Here is an 11,610-nt window from a genome sequence, read left to right on the forward strand (position 1 = left end):
GTCAGTTGACTCAATTTCAGTCTTCTGTGCGTTTATTGTATTTTTATTTCAATGAAATAGTGCTAAAGGGTTAGTACTAAAACTGAAAGCCTTTTTTCAGAAAGAAAACCAATGTGGTGCCCTTATTATTCATGCTGTTTGAAAGTTACAAGTCAGTGATACAGAGTTGCCGACATTATAACTCCGTAGTGATACCATACCAAAGAAGAAGTTTTCCTAAACACTTGTGTTGTTTTTATATGTGATCGAATAAAAAGGATTAATTCTACTGCTCAAATGGAATAACTTATCCCAAGAGACCGAATATAAAAAAAAACCTCTCCATAGAAATTATCACCATCACGAGGATGTGAATTTTTTTGAGAATTTGATATTGGTCCTGTAAGAAAAGTAGTTGTATTTCAGTAGTAGAATCAACCCTTCTTGTTTCATCAGCAAGAGTAACTATAAAAACGCCCTGTAGGTAGGTATTATTAAGCTGAAGAGTTTGTTTAGTGTCAAAGACTGTCACACAGTGTAACTTAAATTGGCATATTATGATAATGAACATAAAAACTTAAATAAATATTTTGTTAATATTTTTTCTATTTATTTATTTTCCCAAAGCTTCACAGTGACAGCTGAAACAGCAATACTGTTAACAAAACAGTAAAACTAAACTTGGAACAAACTGTTACAAATATGAGGGGTTTAATATTTTACAAATTAAAATAAAACCGCATGTTGCTTTACTTTCTCGTATAGGTAATAAATGTAATTAATGGCTAGATTATTAATGTTACTTTGTTACCCTCAATAGTGAGGAAATCTTATAAAATAGTAACCCTGATTTTTATTGTCATTCAAGTGCTCTTTCTTCGCATAGGCTTCTGTGATTTGGCCAAGGGCCACACACATTGCGATAACATTATGCGACATTGATTTGACAGCAGCGGAGTGAAGTCTTGCGACTATGCAAAATGATACCCTGTAATCGTAGCGCATACAGACATAGACTGGGCGGGGCACATAGCTCGTAGAGCTGATGGCCGCTGGGGCAGGAAAGTTCTTGAGTGGCGACCACGAGCCGAAAGACGTAGCGTGGGCAGGCCTCCCACTAGGTGGACCGACGATCTGGTGAAGGTCGCGGGAGGTGCCTGTATGCGAGCGGTGCAGGATCGGTCTTCGTGGAAATCCTTGGGGGAGGCCTTTGTCCAGCAGTGGACGTCTTTTCGGCTGAAACGAACGAACGAACGATACGTATTACCACTATTTACCAGACATTACTATTTATTGCATACTCGCCGGATTACACGTAGGAGCACGCGCGTAACAGCTTCGGCCTTGCATTATTATAAGATCTTGTTCCGCCCTTTTACGAACTTCCTCCGTGAGGATATCCCCGCCGAATTCTATGATGAACCTATCAAAAGTCATATTCTGCAATGTCAACCCACCACAAGGTGGACCGACGACCTGATAAAGGTAGCGGGAAGGCGCTGGATGCAGGCCGCTACCAACCGTGCGATGTGGAAGTCATTGGGGGAGGCCTATGTTCAGTAGTGGACGTCCTGTGGCTGAAATGATGATGATGATGAAGAAATGAATGAAAATGACAAATCTTCGCACGTGTATAATACCGTGCCAAAGTAATCATATAATTTTGGCACCTTAATAACTATTGCCGTTTTTGTTGTAAAGATCATGCAGCGCTACTTGCGGATATTATTGGAAAGAAAACTATGTGGGCTCTAGATCTGAAGCCGCTTTAACGAACACGAAGTGCTCATACAATGCGGCGTATTTTCTTCCAGTCTTTAGTCAGGACTTTAGTCGAATTAAAACCCCGGTTGAACGTGATATAGCCGCACTAGAATACGATGCTTTTTTGCATAATCGCAAGACTTCGTTCCGGTGTCGACCGAATGTTATCATGATGTATGTGGCCCAGGGGTTACCGTAGCCGCTAAGGTTTGAAACTTCTTGCTTAAAATATTGTAGTCTTTGGCATAGACTACGATGGTAGTCATGGAGATAGGAGTTTGTTATCTCGTGTCAGATGTAAATGGTGAAAAGAAAACTCATGATTCGTGGTATTTTTATGTAATATGTAGGTATTTTATAAAAGTGGAACCCCGAGTGATCTCCAAAACCCATTCTATTATTATATACGATTCGGCTTCGATATCTATAATACAATAGGAGTTTATTTCATGTGTCAGATGACAAGGGTGGAAACAACCTACGATTCATGTTGTTTATTTACGTGCAATATGTGGGCATATTGTAAAAGTGGAATTCCGAGTTGTATTTCTAAAACTTGTTCTATTATTTTATACTATTTGGCTGCGACTCGGCGTGACGACAATACAAAACATTTTTCGCGAATCGGTGTTCATACATTCACACAATACATTAGACGCCATGTTGTCATAAACGACATATTATAAAATCGCTGTGATTTAATATTCTTAATCATTAATTTTATGGCAAGTGTCCATCAGGAATCATTGTTCTTACACACAGAATCGTATTATTTCGCTTTCGGGTAGTAATATGTCAAAATTGTTGGTTCTTTAGGCGAACAATGTATGGAGAACGAACATTGTCCTTTGTTGCACAGTTTCGAATAATGTTTGTATTTCTATGACCTCTTTTACTGCATCATTTACTACCAAGTTTAAATTATGAGCAGCACAATGGACATACACTGCATTTGGCTCTATATCTCTTATGAGTTTTTGAACTCCGCCATAAGTACCTTTCATGGTATTAGCTCCATCGTACCCTTGTCCACGGCACTTATTCAGAGAAATACTTTTGTCATTTATGGATTTTATTATCTGCTTGGACATTGCTAAGGCAGTTTGATCCTTAACCTCATGAAATCCTAAAAATGACTCTTTAATTACGAGCGCCTTTGGAGTTCCAGTTTCATCTTTCTCGATTACACAGTAACGGTAAAGTTCACACAATTGATCTGTTTTGGAAATATCTTGAGTAGTATCAAACAAAATGGAATAAAACGGTGCGGTGACTATTTCATTTACCAGAGCATTTTCCACTTTTTGAACCAGAACAGCAATGAGCTCATTTTGTATCTTTGGACTTAAGTATTTAATCTGGCCCTTAGGTTTGCTTAGCAACTCTTGTAAAATAGGATCGTATTTGGCTAATAACTCAACAATACTCAAAAAATTTCCTTTTGGACCAGAATCGTTGCCATATACCGTTTCTTTATGGCCACGAAAAGCTAAATTACAGGTTGAACGTGTCAGAGTAACATCAAAGAGTCTAGTGAGTACCTGGCGCCAAAAATTTTTTTCTCTCTTGATAATGGACTCTTGCTCTTCATCTAGTGTTCCATGTAACTGCCACTGTCGATGTACAAAACAAGAATGCAAATGTTCTTTCGATGTCTCATGTCTTTCTATGGCTTCCACAATATGTTTCCAATCATCATAGCCTTCCATCCAAATATTTTGTATATTTTTAGATGCCCTATTTGCGAATAACCAACATGGTTCACAATATGCTTTTTGAAGCAATAGAGAATAGGACAGCCATGTGCGTTCTAACTTTACGCCAGATTTAGAAACAGTGTAATAATATTTATCTAAGAAAGATCTATTGTTACTATCCCTTAACACGTTGAGTGCGAAACCAGGTCTATAGACCTTGTGTACGTCTCGCTTACCGTGCGGCTAAGAAAATTATAGTCTTCCTTGTCGTGCGAAAGGCATAACTTCACTTGGGTCCGGTGTAGGAAAGTGATGAATATATATTTATGATGTATTCTTAAAATAGAATCCAATGATGTACCAACCTTAATACCAGGTTTTTAGACCTGGTACCGCACGGAAGTAATAAAATGTCTTCACAATGCGAAACCAGGTCGAAGCACCTTGTACCCTGCGCACCTGGTACCGCACCCCACGCTAGCTTCGTGCAGCCAGTGTTGCCTCGCATTCGTAAGAAACGCACATGTCGACATGGCGTCAAAAGAAAGAAACAAAATCAAAACTGCAAATTGATTATAATTTAATTTGCTACACGATTTATTGCTAATTTAAAATAATGTTTTTCGTGACAAACATTTGAAGTTGTAACTAATATGTTTTCTTTAAATATAGCTTACTTAGTATTTATGCACGTATGTCTTATTTGTAAAATATTTAGACTAAATTTTTAAAACATCTTTGTTTGTTACTTTTTTAATTTTTTATTAAAACTTAATTTAAACTATCGATATTTGTATTTCACATCCCTAGAATACCCACCAGACTTCCCTACTTCAGTGCGGCACAGGGTGCATAAGCCTTGTATTTTGAATATAGCTATAATTTTTATACTAAACAAGTTATTCACGAACGCCTTCAGGTGTATGTCAATAAATGCATTATTATTAATATTCAAAGAAAAATAACACAATATCTATTAACATGAAGCCAAAAATAAAATTAATATATCTTAAATATTACAAGGTCTTTAAGCCTTGTGCCGCCACAATGTAAGTTTTAATACCAGGTTTACTGACCTTGTACCGAAGGAATGGAAAGTATTAGAAAGTTACTGCCGCAGCAAAGGTGTTAAAAAGGGGAATTTTGGTTTACAGTGTCCGTTCTCGATCACAAACCGTTTTACTTGATCATTGAGTTCTTTAAAGTTACCTTTATCAGTAACATGCGGTAAAGATTTTAATTTTTCTATGTCCAAACATGATTCATTTAAAGATTTGCTCGTACCTGGTTGTGGTTGCTCTGAATCTAAATATTCACTGTTATCGGGCCCTGCGATATTGCCACTTATGTCATCATTTTCTGCCTTTCCGTCGCACTGTTCATTTGATTCTTCTTGTATACTATCTTGAATATTAAAGTACTGACTTATTTTAGGTAATTTTTTATTTTGTTCTTCAGACTCCTTCTTTCGCTTTCGTTTTTCGCTTCCACTCTGATACTTTCTAGAACAAAACCGCAAAAAGTTTGTAATACTATATTTATACTATAGTTACTAGTATAGTATAGTTATATATATACTATAGTTTTCATTTATTCATAAATCTACTTAATTGCTAACAAATGCCAAAAAAGCTACAGTAAAAATGTTTATAACGAAAGTCCACCGATTGTTCAAAGTTCAATTCAAGTGTCAAATGTAAGTTTTGAAAGAACGATGAACATAGGTACCGAAATAGTTTTGGTGGTTACGAATGTCAAAATAGTGAATTGATTTTGAAATGCGCGATGAGAATCATTATTTTAAATAATAATTTCGTAACTTGTGATTTCAAACTTTACTACCGATACCTACCGACGATGTAAATGATTAATTTTATGGGTAGATTAAAAATTAAAATAATTGTAATAGTATAAATTATTTTAAATATTAGAATAAAATTCTTACCGAGTAGACATTGTCAACCTATTTTTCCTCACTTGCAACAAACAACCAATTCTTACAACAATAAACTGCTAATTGCTCGGTGAGTTCTTGCGTAATACAATAGTGGAGTTTTTCATATATACAAACTCGAATCGGGGATTCCCCAAGCATCAACAAGTATTACCAACATAAATTTTAAGCAGTGTTGCCGATTGAGAAAGAAAAAAATACACCAAACTATTGCGCTAAATTTTAGCTGTGAATTTTATGAATGGCAATAAGAGAAGATGTGTTTTTATGTGAATTTATTTAACCATTATCTAAAATTTAAATTATTACATTTATCAAATTCAAAATCAACTGAATTAAATAAATGAATATTTTTCTGGTCATCATTACGTTCGGGTGCGGTTAGTGTGTTCACCAGATGCCGTTTCTTTTTTTACAGTTTTAGTCATTTTCTTCAAACCGTGTTCAGGCAACATAAAAGTGTGGCAAATTTTCTTAAGAACTTTCAACTGATGACGTATCATTATAATTGAACTCTGTTAGTAAAATCAGAGACAGTCATAACATAACACTTTAATGTAAAAAAGAGACAAAATAATAAACGCATCAATAACATTGTGGTCGGGGAATACTAAATCCTTCGGGGAATTCCCAGATCGTAATTTATGTAACGTTTTACGGCTCTGGCAATTAACTTATTGGCTTAAATTTACGATCGTCAATAATTTTTACAATTTTCTACTAGATTCCAAAAAATATTTTTTAGCGCATTGTATTGAGAAAAAAAGCGCTGAAGAGTTTAGAATTGCGCTATCTAGCGAGAAATGCACTATAACGGCAACACTGATTTTAATGCCGGCAGTATACCTACCTAGTCTCAGCGAGACATGCCCAGTGAATATAAATGTAAACCAATATACACATTTTTGAGGTATGTTTGTCCACACATGTTTCCAAAATTATTACGAGTAATTGGATTTTGAACATTCTTTCTAAAACTGGGTTAAATTTTTTTTTACCAATGCATTGAAAGTTTAATACCTAGGTATATTTTTTTTAGTTGTGTATGCAACTAAGAAGGTAACAAATAAATTAAAGACAAAACTTTTTTTTACTTAAGTAGTATGTGTAATAATAAATGTTGGGAATTGAGATTTCCTCTGACCGGGGGCCCCTTCGGGCTGGGGGCCCGTGGCATTTTGCCGACTTGCCACCCTATAGTTACGCCACTGGTTTTACATAGCCTTCTCATGAAAAGTATTATCTTTGGAGTAACCGATCAAAGTCTGAAAAAAAATTGACATAGCTCAATATCCCCGGGGATAATGATAAATTTACGTTTGTAGGCGAAACTTAGGCAAAAGCGTCAAACAAAATAAGAGCAGTGAAAAGTTATACGCTAATCAGATATTATCGCGTTTACCGCTGGGAGTTCGAGAACACAGTTTTGGCACATTGAGGTATACAGGGTGAGTTTGCAATCAGTGTCCGAATTTTTAGGAGCGACTCAGAATCAGTAATTTAATCGATTTATGTAAAGAAAACATTTTTTTTTCATGTTTATTTATTTTTATCCGCTGCGCGCGGTTTCAAAATTGGTACACGGGGTCCGGGGATAATTTACTGCGTTCAAGGAAAAATACGTAGTTACACACAAGTAACTGCAAAGCTTAATAGACAATAAGGTGTGCGAAAATAAGCCTTAACCTTAAAACTTAAGATATGGGCACCCGCGAAATAGATTTTCAATATTGTTTTAGCGAAAAATAGTTAGGTACCATGATTAAAAATAATTAAGATTTTATTAAAAATTTTTGGATAGGCTGTTTACAAAATCACCCTGTAATACTATAATATTACCTACTTCAATGTTTGGGCTTAGGTTTGGGAAACATTTGCCCACGTTTCAGAGGAACAAGCAGAGTTAAGCAGGTCTACAGTAAGGGGATAATCCCGGAGGAACTGTAATGGCTTCCCAGGAACGACGGAATTGGGTTCACCGTGTTACCGAATGGTGGAGGAATGAAAAAAACAGACGTCTTTTTTTAATACCTGGCTTAGCATCTTAAGGGTGGATTCGACCAAACAAGATTAAATTTTAATCTCAGAATAAATCGACAGTTATTCGACATTTTGACATATTATTTCCCATACTGAAACTGTCAATTTGCCAGCTATACCAGGAGTTATTCTCGGATAGAAGTTTGGTCGAATCGGGCCTAAGCCATTATCATGTTCTATACTGTGGTTCTACTTTAAACTAAACTGCAATCGGTTTTTCACAAATATTATATCGAAAATTATAATTACTTGAAGAGGCTTATATTACGTAGTAACACTCTATTATTTTAGCATAAAAGATGAACAAAAGCATGAATATTTAGCTAGAAAACTTCAATAGGTGTCGTCACAGAGACGTTAATTAATTAAAACCCAAGATTATTTCCAGATGGCAAAGTTTTATTAGCTTGAAGTTTCAGCATCGAACCATTACTTACCTCGTTAATACTTAATAACTTGTACTTACATAAGTTGTTAGTTGAGGTCTCAGACTTCAAGATGAGGTAGGAAAGTTTATGTAACTATGTATCTAAGTAGGATAGATCATGCCAACAAATTATCTCTGTAATTGGCAGATTAAAAGTTGGTTTTTGTATGTAAAGTATGTTTAAGTACCTACTTGTACATACTTTTGCATGTAGATATACTTACTTACTTTCCTCTTTTATTTATTGTACAATTTTGCGTAAATAGGCACCTAGTTGTTATACATTTTGTTTTTAAAGTTTTATAAACGTATACCTAGTTTGATGTGATGTGTGTGTATGTCACCGTAAAATTGTGAATTCCGTCAGATTATAATCTGACGTAGTTAAATTCAATTTAAACTTTTTTTTTTCGTCACGAAATGCATGTAATTGCATACCCACTGGCCCGGGGGAACCAGTGGGTTATGTGAGGCTCTCCCTGCCAGATGGGCAGGGCCTACTCACTAAAACCTGACGGTGTCCTACCGAAGTCTTTGGGACGGAGCTGCGAGTTATTGTCCGAGCTAGATGGCCTAGACATTCTTTCAACCTAACTCACTGTTAGTTTACAATCTAACGCGTTATATTATAAACTGACAGACTTCACAATTTCACGTTGACATGTAAGTATAAGATTTAATTACAACACACTGAAAATGTACGGGACGCTCTGCATGCGAGAATAACTACCACTTGTCAACTTTTCCTCCCTTTATCAATGATGATGATGAAATGAAAGGGTTACAAACTTGAGCCTTATTGAGCATTGCAGAATTTAAACCCAAATTGAAATTAAACTCTGGTTTGAATGGAACGTTCGCGTTGGTAACCGGAAAAATGTTGTTCGCAACCTACAGTGAGGTCTGAAAGTAAATGAAATAGTATTTCCTGGAAGTATGAATGCACACGTTTTCGATCGATTGTGTTGTACCTACAGGATTTTCTATTTTGAAATAAGTAGTTACATGGTTTATGCGCTGATTAGGACTACTTACATTTTACACAGATTTGCCTTCCACTTTAAGAATCCGCAACTAGAGTAAGCAGGTAAAATAAATAAATAATAAATATCCCTGGACATTTTACACTACGCTTGTAGTCCCAAACTAAGCAAAGCTTGTACTATGGGTATTAGACAACGTAAATACATGTACATATTATACATAGTAACACCCAGCCCCATCATAGAAATTAAAATTCATAATTTCAATTTCTGCTCGGCCGGGAATCGAACCCGGGCCGGGACCTCTCGGAAAAGTAGCCCGTTCCAAACCACTACACCAAACGGCCGACAAAATTACCGCTATATTTTCTTGTTTATGACGTTCGCGAAGGAGAACTTTTGAGAACTTATTTTTACATATTTTCACTTCTGAAGCCTTTCTATTTCTAATCTTGGAACAAAAGCGTTATATTCACATTTTCTTTTGCAATTCCAGTGCAGAAGTTTAAACAAACCAGGAAAACTAACAAAATGGCGTTCAAATACAGGGTGTAGGGAACAGCCCGGCAAAGATTTACCAAGCTTCATTGTCCATACCATTTATTGTTCTTTTAATTTTGGTAAGTTATGTTTTTAATAAGTATAATTTATGTAGATAACGCACAACCTGTTGTTCAAATAACTTGTTTATCATTCCAATTAATTACTATAAATACCCAGCATATCCTACTATCCATAAAAACAAATATTTTTGGCGTGATATTATCTGTAGCAACTCAAAATTATGGTCCAAATGTAGGTTCTGTTACAGTTTATTTCAACCTAAGACCAGTTGCACCCTGTATATTTAGTTTATATTTTGTGCATCGAAATGAGAAAATGGGTTGTCAGGTAATTTTTGGACCTATTAGCTTGCAACTGCATTCGCATTTAAAGCGAAATTATTGTAACTGTGGATATAATTTGACCGTTGTATTAAACTAAATGGTTGAGACACATCTGCACAAGCAAATTTGATTGTGCTTTACTCATAAATATTCTATTTAATCTTACTTTCCATATACCTAATATCGAAAAAAAAAGTCTTTATGAGTGAAAGCAGGTTTAATAAAAGCGGAATAAATAGTTGCTGAAATAAAAACAGACACAATTATTAATTCTTTCGCCTGTTTGTTACTCTAATTAACTAGGTACCTGCTAGTAATCGTAAGTCGTAATTAACGAGCAGCTTAGGTGACTCTGCTACAAATTCAAGTGACCGCCATTCCGCCCGGAGCCCTAAGCCTCAGAGGCTTCTTGTAAGCCCGGAGATGTAATGTAATAAGAATGGGAAGGCCCCCATTCCCATCGTCTTCAAAAGATTGCTTCTAATTCCTTTTTTTCGATGATCCGCTTATTTACTGGCTTCGGGACTATTCCCAACTCTCGCTCCCACCGCTGCAACTCCTGTGAAGTCAGGATTTATAACTTGACCGCCAAAAACCTAACCAGTGAAGGTCAAGTTTGTGCCCGGGGAAAGTTAAACTGTCATTGGACCTGCAAAGAAATTAATCAGAAGAATATAAGATTCGACTTCCCTCCATTGCAAAGAGGATGACAGGTGACAAACAAAGGTACACAGGGTGGCCAGGGCCAAAATTAAAAACCAACCACAGGTGATAACCAAGGATAAATCACAAAATTAACTCTATCTCCTAAACTATGCAAAATCGTAGCACATACATGGGGGTGATTTAGATACACCTTGATGTAAGGAATCTAAATTTTAGCTTTAAACGTCAACTCCCTGGCCACCCTGTATAACCTTTAAGAAAAGAAGTCTATTAGTGGTGTCATGGTGTGGTTGAGCGAAATGGTTCTCCTGAACCTCTCTATCCAGTGGCAGAGGTCGCGAAGTGAGCAATAACCCGGTTTTATTGGCCCGGCTGCGGCCGTCGTTTGTTTCTGGCCACGCAAGACGTGCACAGATTTACTATAGAAGAAGGATGGATACTCGTACGAGTACGAGAGAACAGGATCTTATAGTAAACGTGTAGTGTTTACGGAACTTACATGGGTCAGATGGTCTGCATTACAATCCCGGGGAGTTACGCTACTCACGCCCGTATTTACAAACGATGCTTGCCTAACTGAAGCAGCAAATCGAACGCACAGCGTTGAATAGAGCTCTGTGATTGGTTGGTGTGTCACCCTGTGCGTCCACGCGTACTGTGAGACCTCATAGTAATGTTTGTGAATACGGGCGTCAGACGTTTTTGTTAAAATATTATCCTGCTTTCGCCTCCGAGATTTATTTTACCGTGTAGTACCCCTGTACGACAAGCCAAACCGCACACAATATTCAGCGTAGTAGTAGTAAAAAACAAAAGAGCGGGCAACCCCACCCCTACCACGCTGTGGGCTCGGTGTCCGAGCGGTCTCATTCCTTTGTGCGCACGCGCAACGACCGCACGCAGTATAAGAAAAATGCTTAAGTGACGTCACCAGGACGTTTTTACCGACAAAAAACGTAATTATTTTAAGTTGTGCAGTGTAGTGACGAGAATTAGACCCAACACAAGGTTGGTTGTAACAACTATTTTGTGTAAGTGCTCGTGCATTTTTATTATAAGCGTTGTGACACGACGCGTAACTTTGACCCATTTTTAGCTCCAAGTTAACGCGCGATGTTAACCAGTAGCCATTTTTTGCTCCGAGGTAATGCGAGATGTTACCCAGTAGCCATTCTTTTGCTCCGAGGTAATGCGAGATGTTACCCAGTAGCCA

This window comes from Ostrinia nubilalis, chromosome 17 (assembly GCF_963855985.1).
Source record: "Ostrinia nubilalis chromosome 17, ilOstNubi1.1, whole genome shotgun sequence".
Classification (NCBI taxonomy): Eukaryota; Metazoa; Arthropoda; class Insecta; order Lepidoptera; family Crambidae; genus Ostrinia; species Ostrinia nubilalis.